At 43.2% G+C, this 10,508-nt stretch overlaps 1 pseudogene across 1 annotated transcript; it reads left to right on the top strand.

Moving 5' to 3' along the window:
- The first annotated feature begins 4,721 nt into the window (after window positions 1-4,721).
- Window positions 4,722-10,219, top strand: LOC308611155 (transcription elongation factor A N-terminal and central domain-containing protein-like; annotated as a pseudogene). Its single transcript has 2 exons — window positions 4,722-4,746; window positions 9,082-10,219. The product of its transcript is annotated as a transcription elongation factor A N-terminal and central domain-containing protein-like (transcript).
- Window positions 10,220-10,508: the final 289 nt, after the last annotated feature.

Raw genomic sequence — 10,508 nt, 5'->3', positions numbered from 1 at the left:
AGCCCACCCCTGCTTGGGGAGGTTCTCGGTGTGCCCAGGGCCGGTAGACTCGAACGTGCCCTCGCCCTCGCCTCTCCTCCAGCTGAGATCTCCCGGGTGGGCCGCTCCCTCGGGGCCGCCGCTGCCTGTGTGCTGGGTGCCAGGCTGTCATCCTTGGACGGCTTGCAACAGGCTTTGCTTGTCGCTCCACCCCACCCACTGGTACCCGAACCCGGGCCAGAGTGGGCCCTTGTGCAGGTCCTTTCCCCTCGTCACTTCCTCTCGCTGCACCTTTGCTAGGGGTCGTCATAAAGTGAAAGGGCCCTAGAGCAGTACTGCGTGACTTCAGAAACTGCGACGCCCCTACCAACATTTGGCATCATTTCTCTCCACAGAGGAAGGCTCCCTGTGTAGCCGGAGAGGTGTATGTGAGTTACTGCTAGAAACTTAAATTTTCTCTTTAGGTCTTAGATCTAAAGATCTAAACAGATCTAGGTTATTGCTGATTTGTTACCAGCTTTTGGAAATTTCTCTTTGATCTTTCATCAGGTTTTAGGGCGGATGTGTGCACTTTGTCCATATATCCATAATGTCAGCTAATATTTATAAGGTTTTGTATGCATTCAGTCAACAGATATTTAGGGCCTACTCTTGTTGGCACTGTATGAAGTGTTTTTAATATGTATTCAGAAGCTAGGGGTATAGGTGTGTATCTCAGCATTATCTGTACTAGCATATGCTCTAGAACTGTGTTGTCCAATATGGTAGCCACTAGCTACATAAGGCAGTTGAGTACCTGAAATGTGCCTGGTCTGAATTGAGATGTGCCTTAAGTGTGAAACAGCGAATTTTGGAGAATCAGTATGAAGAAGACAATGCAAACTATCCCAGTTTTTTTATATCCATCAACGTGTTGAAACAGCAATATTTGGGATACACTGTGTCAAATAAAATGTATTATTAATTTCACCTGTTTATGTTTTTTACATGGCCACTAGAAATTTTACATTATATCTTTGGCTTGCATTATATTGCTATTGGACAGCACTGTCCTAGAAAGGGGTCAGCAGACTATGGCCTGCAGCCAAATCCAACCTTCCTGTCTTTGAAAAAGAGATCTTTGGAAGTGAAGCCATATCCATTCATTTCTGTATTGTCTGTGACTGCTGTTCCTGATACAAAAGCAGCAGAGTTGAGTAGTCCATACAGAGGCTGCATGGCCTGCAAAGGCCAAAGTATTTACTATCTGGCCTTTTAAACCTTTCCTTTATCTGACACCCTGCTCTAGAACAATGCCCAGTAGGGTAGATATAACTAAACCTTTTCATTGTAGTCCTGTGTAATTGTCAGTTAGGCTTAGTGTGTGACATAGTTCTAAGGACTTTATAAAGACTCTCTCGTTTAATTCTCATAATTATTAATTCTAGGATGTTGGATTTCCCCCCCACACACATACTTGACACCCCCTACTTCTGGGAACTGTACCTTCTAGACCCTCCTTATCCCCAAATGGCTTGACTCCTGGAGCCCACCTGATTAGCCCACAGGAGGCACCATGCTTCTTTTTTCTTTTTTTTGAACTAGAATATTTAAAAATGATTCTCTGAACTAGAATTGAGATGAGGTTGGGCTCCCGTGGAAGAAGCTGAGGGACACTGGGCTTAGATGCAAGTGGGTACAAGCAAGCTGGTCCGTGGTGAAAAGAATGATGCTCACCAGCAGAGAGGAAAAAGTATTTGTTGAGTAATAGTAAGCCCTGGCCAGGTGTTTGCCAGGTGTGAATGAAACAGACGTTGTTCTTCTGTGGTCTTGTAGGGAAGGTAGACAATAAAATTTTTTTTTTCGTGTGATATAAACCATGAAAAAAAAAACCAGTGTGCAAATATTTGATGTTCTTAATAGGTTTCCTCATCTGTAAGATGGAGCTAAGTGCTATACCTGTGTCGGGGTTTTTCTGAGATGGAGATGACGTATACGGCGCACAGTGTTGCTCGATGTGCACTGTATTCTGCTGTTAGAAGGTAATTGCGGGAATGACTCTTCGGGACTCTGTGCACCGTGACACTTAAAATATTGCAGTCACCAGTTGTGGTTTGTAGAGAAGGTTCTCAGGTGAGTTGTGCACAGCAAGCGTTTTTAACATTTTGTAATTTAATGAGGCTCCTCTAGCAAAATGTGAAGTCAGAGAGGTTGTGCGTGTTCAGTATGGGGGCAGGACGGGAGCTGCCTTCGGGCTGATGGCAGCAGAGCTGGGTTGGTCTTGCTGCGGGAGGGGGGTTGTGCCTGTGTGTACAAGGCAGTGGTGGCAGCTCTGGTTTAGATCAGTCACCCAGAGAGCTGCAAAACACCCAGGCCTGCCCTCAGAGATTCGAATTCATTCTGTCTGGGGTGAGGCCCTGGCATTGTTTTTGCTTTTGCTGTTTAATTTCTCCAGATGATTCAGATTGGCAGTCAGGAGTGAGACCCACTCCTGGTGAGAGACAGGCAGGCAGGCCCAGGGAGCTAATGGGGCAAAGGCATCGAGCTGGGAGGTAGGCAGTGTCTGTCAGCGATTCAGCACGATCACACTGGAAGCTGGAAGGGGGCTTTTCATTACCTGGCTAGGGACCGTGGGCTCCATCCTGAGAGCAGAGGGGAACCTGTGAAGGGCTTTAAGCAGGCAAATGGGGGAATCTCTTGCTGAGCTCTGTACTGGAGGATGAGCCCTCTGACAAAATGTCGTGAATCAGAGTGAAAGCAGCGAAGAAGTAATTGGAGCCAGCCCGATGATGGGAAGCCCGGGTTTGCTTTCTGTATTCCTCCTACATGTGTCCCTTAGCAGCGGTGTCTGTCCTTGTAATTGACCAGCTTCTTGTCTGTATTCCTTCCGCTGGGCTGTCAGCTCCTTCAAGGCAGAGAGTAGCTCATTAGGCTCAGCATTTATCGTGTATGAGATACATAATAGATATTTATTGAATGAACTGTGTAGAACTCTAAACTGGACACACAGCCTACTTTGTCTTTTTGTGGCAGTTCTCAAAATTTTATATCCCAGGTGCTTCCACACTATAGCCTCCCAGGGCAATAAATTGCTTTATATCCACGTGACTGTCCCACAGGGAGAATAGAAAATGTGACAACATTTAAATGCTGTTAAAAATATGGAGGAGAATGGAAAACAGTATGGTGGTTCCTCAAAAAATTAAAAATAGAATGACCATATTGATCCAGCAATCCCACTTTTGGGTATATACCAAAAAGAATTGAAAACAGGGTCTCAAAGAGATATTTGTACATTCATGTTCATAGCAACATTATTCACAAGAGCTAAAAGGTAGAAGCAGTGGATGCATGGATAAACAAAAAGTACTCTATCCATACAATGGAATATTATTCAGCCTTGAAAAGGAAGGAAATCTGACACATTCTCTGATATGGTTGACCCTTGAGGACATTATGCCGTGTGAAATAAGCCCAACACAAGAAGGCAAATACTGTATGATTCCACTTATATAAGGCATCTAAAGTAGTCAGATTCATAGAGACAGATAGTAGAATGGTGGTTGCCAGGGGTGCAGGGGAGAAAGAAATGGAGAGTTGTTGTTTAATGCGCGCAAAGTTTGTTTTGCAAGACAACTAGCATTCTGAAAGTTGGTTGCACAACAATGTGAATGTACTTAATGAACCATCCATGTAAAAATGGTTAAGATGGTAAATTATATGGTATGTGTATTTTACCACAATTCAAAACAAAAAAATATGGAGGAAGAGTAAATAAAAGGATGCATGAAGGGGCTTCCCTGATGGTGCAGTGGTTAAGGATCTGCCTTCCAGTGCAGGGGACACAGGTTTGAGCCCTGGTCCGGGAATATCCCACATGCCACAGAGTTACTAAGCTCATGCACCACAACTACTCAGCCTGCTCTCTAGAGCCTGCGAGCCACAGTTACTGAGTCCACGAGCCACAACTGCTGAAGCCCATTTACCTAGAGCCCGTGCTCTGCAACTAGAGAAGCCACCGCAATGAGAAGCCCGTGCACTGCAACAAAGAGTAGCCCCTGCTCGCTGCAACTAGAGAAAGCCCATGCACAGCAACTAAGACCCAACACAGCCAAAAATAAATAAATAAATTTATTTTGTAAAAAAAGGACATATGAAATGCAGAGCAGAATGCTTATATATGAATCCATTTAACTTCTGTAGATTTCCATGAGTAAAGAAAAAGTTTTACTGTTAAGACAAACAGTGCTCCCATTGCCCTGAAGCCCTGAAGCCACAATTAAATTCCCCTTCAGAATCTCCTTGAAGCTGTGACCCTTCACTGAGAAATTTGACCTGAGTTAAATATTGCCTAACCTCATTGTGGGCTCTAGACTGGTCTCTTATTAACCACTTTGCTGACATCCAGCCAACTTCAATCTTGCTTTCTTTGGTATTGATGCATATAGAATGAGTATAGATGCGGGTAGGATGAATACTTATTAGGAAACTTTCCCACAACTGGGGGGAGGGCTCAAGTTTATTGAGCTGCTTGAGACCTTATCATTGTGATGCCCCTGCTTGACTTCCTCCAGATCCCAAGATCTCAGGCAGACAATGCTGAGAGCAATATTCAGCAATCGAGGATGTGTGTTTTTAATTTTTCTGTGCTGTCTTGCCTGTTCTCTGTTTACTGAGCCTTTGATTCTTAGGAAGACCTCTTTTACTGTTTTCAGTCTTTAAAAGTGGAATTCAATGAAATAATGCCATTTGCAGCACCATGGATGGACCTAGAGATGATCATACTAAGTGAAGTAAGTCAGACAAAGACAAATACTGTATGATATCACTTACATGTGGAATATAAAATATGACACAAATGAACATATATACAAAACAGAAACAAACTCACATAGAGAACAGACTTGTGGTTGCCAAGGGGGAGGGGTGATAGGGGAGGGATGAATTGGGAGTTTGGGGTTAGCAGATGCAAACTATTAAAATAGAATGGATAAACAACAGGGTCCTGTAGGTACGATAGCACAGGTAACGATATTCAATATCCCATGATAAACTATAATGGAAAATAATATGAAAAAGAATATATATGTATAGCCGAATCACTTTGCTGTACAGCAGAAATTAACACAACATTGTAAATCAACTATACTTCAATAAATTTTTTTAAAACTGCATAAGTAAATGGGTAGAGCTATGTTCCAATAAACTTTATTTATAAAAAAATAAGTAAATCTAAATCTTCATTCTGATCATTCAAAAAAAGAAAGTGGAATTCAAAAAGGAAAAACAATGATCTTGAAGTACCAATTCTCAGTAATTAGAAAATGCCACTTAAGATACAGAATCAATGGCCCATTGAGTTATTGCTAACTGACTTTAAGAAAGAAATAGGGCTTCCCTGGTGGCGCAGTGGTTGAGAGTCCGCCTGCCGATACAGGGGACGCGGGTTTGTGCCCCGGTCCAGGAAGATCCCACATGCCCCGGAGCGGCTAGGCCCGTGAGCCATGGCCGCTGAGCCTGCGCTTCCAGAGCCTGTGCTCCGCAACGGGAGAGGCCACAACGGTGAGAGGCCCACGTACCGCAAAAAAAAAAAAAAAAGGAAAAAAGACTGCCCAAGCGGTAAAAATGCAAGACCCAGAATTTTGGTCATCTGAGCTCTGCAGTGGGGAAAACCAGTAGGAACCTCAGAGTTGTAGTCCTGGGCACTTAACTGTTCACATTTGGGGCTAGAGCTTGAGGGGAGATGGAACTGGTTTCGATACAGCAGTGGACTTGTGAGGAAATTGTGAGGGCTGACCTGAATACAGAGCCATGGGTGGGGTGAGGCGGCCGCTTTGTTGTGCCCTGATCTCCGAGGGCAGTGAAGTGGAATGAACCATTTACCATGCCGTTTTCCAGTGGCCACATATCTTAAATGTATAGGGTTTATCATGAAATTGAACTAGACTAATCACTGTTCTCATTAGGAAAATAATACACATTAGAGGAAATTCAGGAAAAAGTAAAAGAACAAATGAAAATCACTTAAAATCTTGCCATTCAGAAAATACTTCTGTCTGAAATTTTTTGTATCTATTTTTGGCCTTTTCTCATCACGTGATTTTTAAATTAAATTTGGATCAGACTCTAGATGTTGTTTTTCTTTTTATTTATTTTTAATTAAAAAGACTTTTTTGTTTTTTTTTGGGGCTGCCCCACATGGCTTGTGGGATCTCAGTTCCCTGACCAGGGATTGAACCTGGGCCCTCAGCAGTGACAGCATGGAGTCCTAATCACTGTATTGCCAGGGAATTCCCTAGATGCTGTTTTTAAATTTTTATTACTAAAAAAAAATTTTTTTTTTACCACTCAACATGTGGGATCCTAGTTCCCCAACCAGGGATCGAACGTGTGCTCCCTGCAATGGAAGCATGGAGTCCCAACTGCTGGACCACCAGGGAAGTCCCAAATGCTGGCTTTAAGTAACAGCTTTGTTCAAATATAGTTTATGGTACAATTCACCTACTTAAAGTGTACAATTCAGTGGTTTTTAGCTTATTCACAACTGTGCACCCATCACCACAGTCAACTTGAGAGAAGATTTTGCACCTCCCCCAAGAAAAACTCTGCACCCATTAGTAGCCACTCACTCTTTTTTTTCTAAACATCTTTATTGGATTATAATTGCTTTACAATGGTGTGTCAGTTTCTGTTTTATAACAAAGTGAATCAGTTATACATATACATATGTTCCCATATCTCTTCCCTCTTTTTTTTTTTTGCCGTACGTGGGCCTCTCACTATTGTGGCCTCTCCCGTTGCGGAGCACAGGCTCCGGACGCGCAGGCTCAGCAGCCAAGGCTCACAGGCCCAGCTGCTTCGTGGCATGTGGGATCCTCCTGGACCAGGGCACGGACCCGCGTCCCCTGCATCGGCAGGCGGACTCTCAACCACTGCGTCACCAGGGAAGCCCTCTTTTCCCTCTTGCATCTCCCTCCCTCCCACCCCTCTAGTTGGTAACAAAGCACGAGCTGATCTCCCTGTGCTATGTGCTGCTTCCTACTAGCTAGCTATTTTACGTTTGGTGGTGTATATATGTCCATGCCACTCTCTCACTTTGTCACAACTTATCCTTCCCCCTCCCCATATCGTCAAGTCCATTCTCTAGTAAGTCTGTGTCTTTATTCCTGTGTATTTATTTCCCATGTATTTAAGAATCTAGGGGCCCACTATTGCCCCTAGGTTCTTCATGACCTTTTTTTTTTTTTTTTTTTTGCTACTCACTCTTCATTCCACCCCACTGGTTCCCTCCCCCTTCCTTCCATCCCAGCTCTGGTCTTTTTTACTTTCTGTCTCTATAGATTTGCCTATTCCAGACATTTCATGTAAATGAAATCATACAATACGTGGTCTTCTGTGTCTTTATTTAACATAGAGCTTTGAAGGCTCATCCATGTTGTAGTCTGTATCAGAGTTTCCTTTTATTGACAAATAACATCCCATTATATGGATATACTATTTTTTGTTTATCCATTTCTCAGTTGATAGACAGTTGGATTATTTCCACTTCTTGTCTGTTACGAACAATGCTGCTGTGAACATTCATGTGCAAGTCTAACCATTTGGGACTTCATAGTTTCTTCTAAGTTTGCAGAAAATTCTTACAAAAACAGCTTCCACATCTCTTATTTCCTTAAAGTAAATTATAAAAGTAGAATTGCTGACTGCAAGGAGCTTATGTTTTACAGCCCTTGTCAGATGGTGTCTAGGAAGACTGCATTAACTCTCCCTGTAATCGCTTCAGTGTTGTTAGCCTACGTGTGATCGGTGATAGTTTATTTAATATCACGTGCTGTAAAATGAGAGTCCATGGAGTGTTGAAAAGACAGTATCCCTGCCATCAAGATGCTTATGTTCACGTTTGGACCAAATGGGCAGATACAGATCCAAGGGTATTTGGTAGGCAAGGTTATGTGCATTATGTGGAGAGAAAAAGAGACTGGTAAGATAAAGTGAACATTCGCCTCCCCAGGATGAGATTCACACAGACATAACCATTAAGCAACGTTTTACACCTAAAAGTTAAAAAAAAAAAGAAGAAAAAAAGTCAATGGGACCAAACTCTGGCCTAGGGACCTGTTAGTCCAAAGTCATAAATCCTCTGGACTACAGAGTCGGAAACTTGACCTCGTTGTTCAGAAGAGTCAGGTGTCAGCACAGTGTGGCCTGTTGACTTTGGGGCCCATCTGACCTGGATCCAGCTGCCTCCCAACCTGTGCCGCTTCATCATTTCTTTAAATTCCTTGGGACTTCTAAACAGCATCCACTTTTGGCCCTGTTTCTCATGCTTTTATATTCAGAAAACTACGACAAGACTGTAAAATCAGCAAGGAGTTCAGTGAAATAGCTGAACATGGGGGAAAACAGTCCAGCCTCCCAGCCTTCCCCCATTGACGCTGACACTGGCATGTTTTCATCCCCAACATAACCACCAAATTCCACAGAAAAGAGTGGACAAATCTTGATTTGGAAAGATCATTCATTTGTAAAATTAGAGATGGAAAGTTACAGCAGATCTTTCAGCATGCTTCTTTTAAGCAACTATTAATGCAAAAGATGTTTACAGGGTTTTATATATATATATATATATATATATATATATATTTAACTACTGAGAATCAGACTTTTGAGGCTAAACCATACTACACTGCAGATTGCATTTTCTAATACTGTAGAAGGATAACTGAGGACATGGGAAGAGACGTGACCCAAGAATCGGCTCACCTAGCAAGCTGGGTGCGTGAGAATGTTTCAGGGCTGCAAGCAGTACTGATTGTTCTGGGCATTGATCCACGCATGTCCTTGGTATAATTGGGAGCATAAGAAAATAAGGAGGTGCATTGCTTAGATGTTCAAGGACGACACAGCCTGTGCTAAAAAGAACCTTTTTGTATTAGATAAAGCTTAAATAAATACGCCATAGTGGACTGAGGGCTTTGCTGTTTTGCCTGAGTGAGCAACAGCCCTCTACCACTGCGCTTTAACACATACATCTCATGTGTTGGACTCATTTTCGTCCCTGACTGAACAACTGCAACATAATACATTGCACCCATTTTTATTACAGACTCTTTCTCTGCACAGGTAACTGGCAGAGAGCACTGTGTTTCTATCAGGAAGCTGCGCCTGGCAAACACAAGCTTGAGAAAACAGAAACCTCTTTTTTCTTTGCAGCTGTAACAAGATGTCTGACAAGAAGCAGATAGCTGCCAGAGCTTCCCTTATTGAGCAACTGATGTCTAAAAGTAATTTTGAGGATCTCAGCAACCACCTTACTGAGCTAGAAACTCTGCGTGTGCCTTCGGAGCATCTCCAGGAGATGGATGTGGTCAGGGCTGTGTACAGAGTCCTCAAAAACTGCCCCACGGCGGCTTTGAAAAAGAAAGCCAAGCATTTGCCGTCAGAATGGAAAGCTCTGCCAGGGTGGCAGCCCTAAACTATTTCTTCCAGGTGGAAATAAAGAAGAAAATCAAGGACTTTCTCCTGACCCAAATCAGGATGAGATACAGCGCAGCTCCCGCTGTCATTCTCTGCACGCATCCCAAGATGTTGCAGGAGCTGTTGAAAGGATCGTGCCAGAAAATAGCCCTGGTGGAGTGGAGCCTAAGACAGCGCATCTCAGGGCCGGTGACCCTCAATCCCCCGACGAGAGAGCGAGTGAGCAGCCAGATCCTGCAGCACCTGTGAGAGCCAAATGCACAGAGCTGCTGTATGAAGCTGTAACTAGTCCTTGCACAGAGCAGCCCGGAGCCGATCTGTGGCACAACTTTGCATGAGAAATTGAAGAGCACATTTTTACCCTTCACTCCAAGAACCTCAAAAAATATAAAACTTGCATCCGAAGCAAAGTTGCCAATCAACCCCCCCCCACAAGTCTCGCTTACAGCAAAACTTGCTCCCTGGGACCATGTCTCCAAGGGAATTTGCCGAAGTGACCGCCATGGAAATGGTCAGCCACGAACTGAAGCAGTTGAGAGCCTCCTACACGGAATCTGGCATACGGGAACATTACCTGCCCCAAGTGGTGGAGGCCACACTGACCAAGAAAATAAAGTGCCGACGCTGCGAGAAATTCAATTGCCAGCTCACTGTCATCGCCAGAGGGACACTCTTCCTTCCAAGTTGGGTGCAGAATTCCAACCCAGATGAAGAAATGGTGACCTATGTAATCTGCAATGAATGTGGGGAGCAGTGGTACCATAGCAAGTGGGAGTGCTTGTAACTATAATAAATGTTCTCTTAACAGATAACTGGAGTGATCCCTTTTATTCATGCCACCCTTTTATGCTTGTTTTTTAAATCTTGTACACGCTATTCTTTTTTTTTTTAAATTGAGGTATAGTTAATTTATATATATGTAAAATAATCTATAATGGAAACATATATGTATATTCTTTTTCAGATTCTTTTCCATTATAGGTTTTTACAAGATACTGAGTATAGTTTCCAGCACTATACAGTAGGTCCTTGTTGTTTATCTATTTTATATATAGTAGTGAGTTATACACACT

Source organism: Mesoplodon bidens (assembly GCF_964165515.1).
Source record: "Mesoplodon bidens genome assembly, contig: HAP1_SCAFFOLD_105, whole genome shotgun sequence".
Classification (NCBI taxonomy): domain Eukaryota; kingdom Metazoa; phylum Chordata; class Mammalia; order Artiodactyla; family Ziphiidae; genus Mesoplodon; species Mesoplodon bidens.
This window is presented reverse-complemented; position numbering and strand designations above follow the sequence as displayed.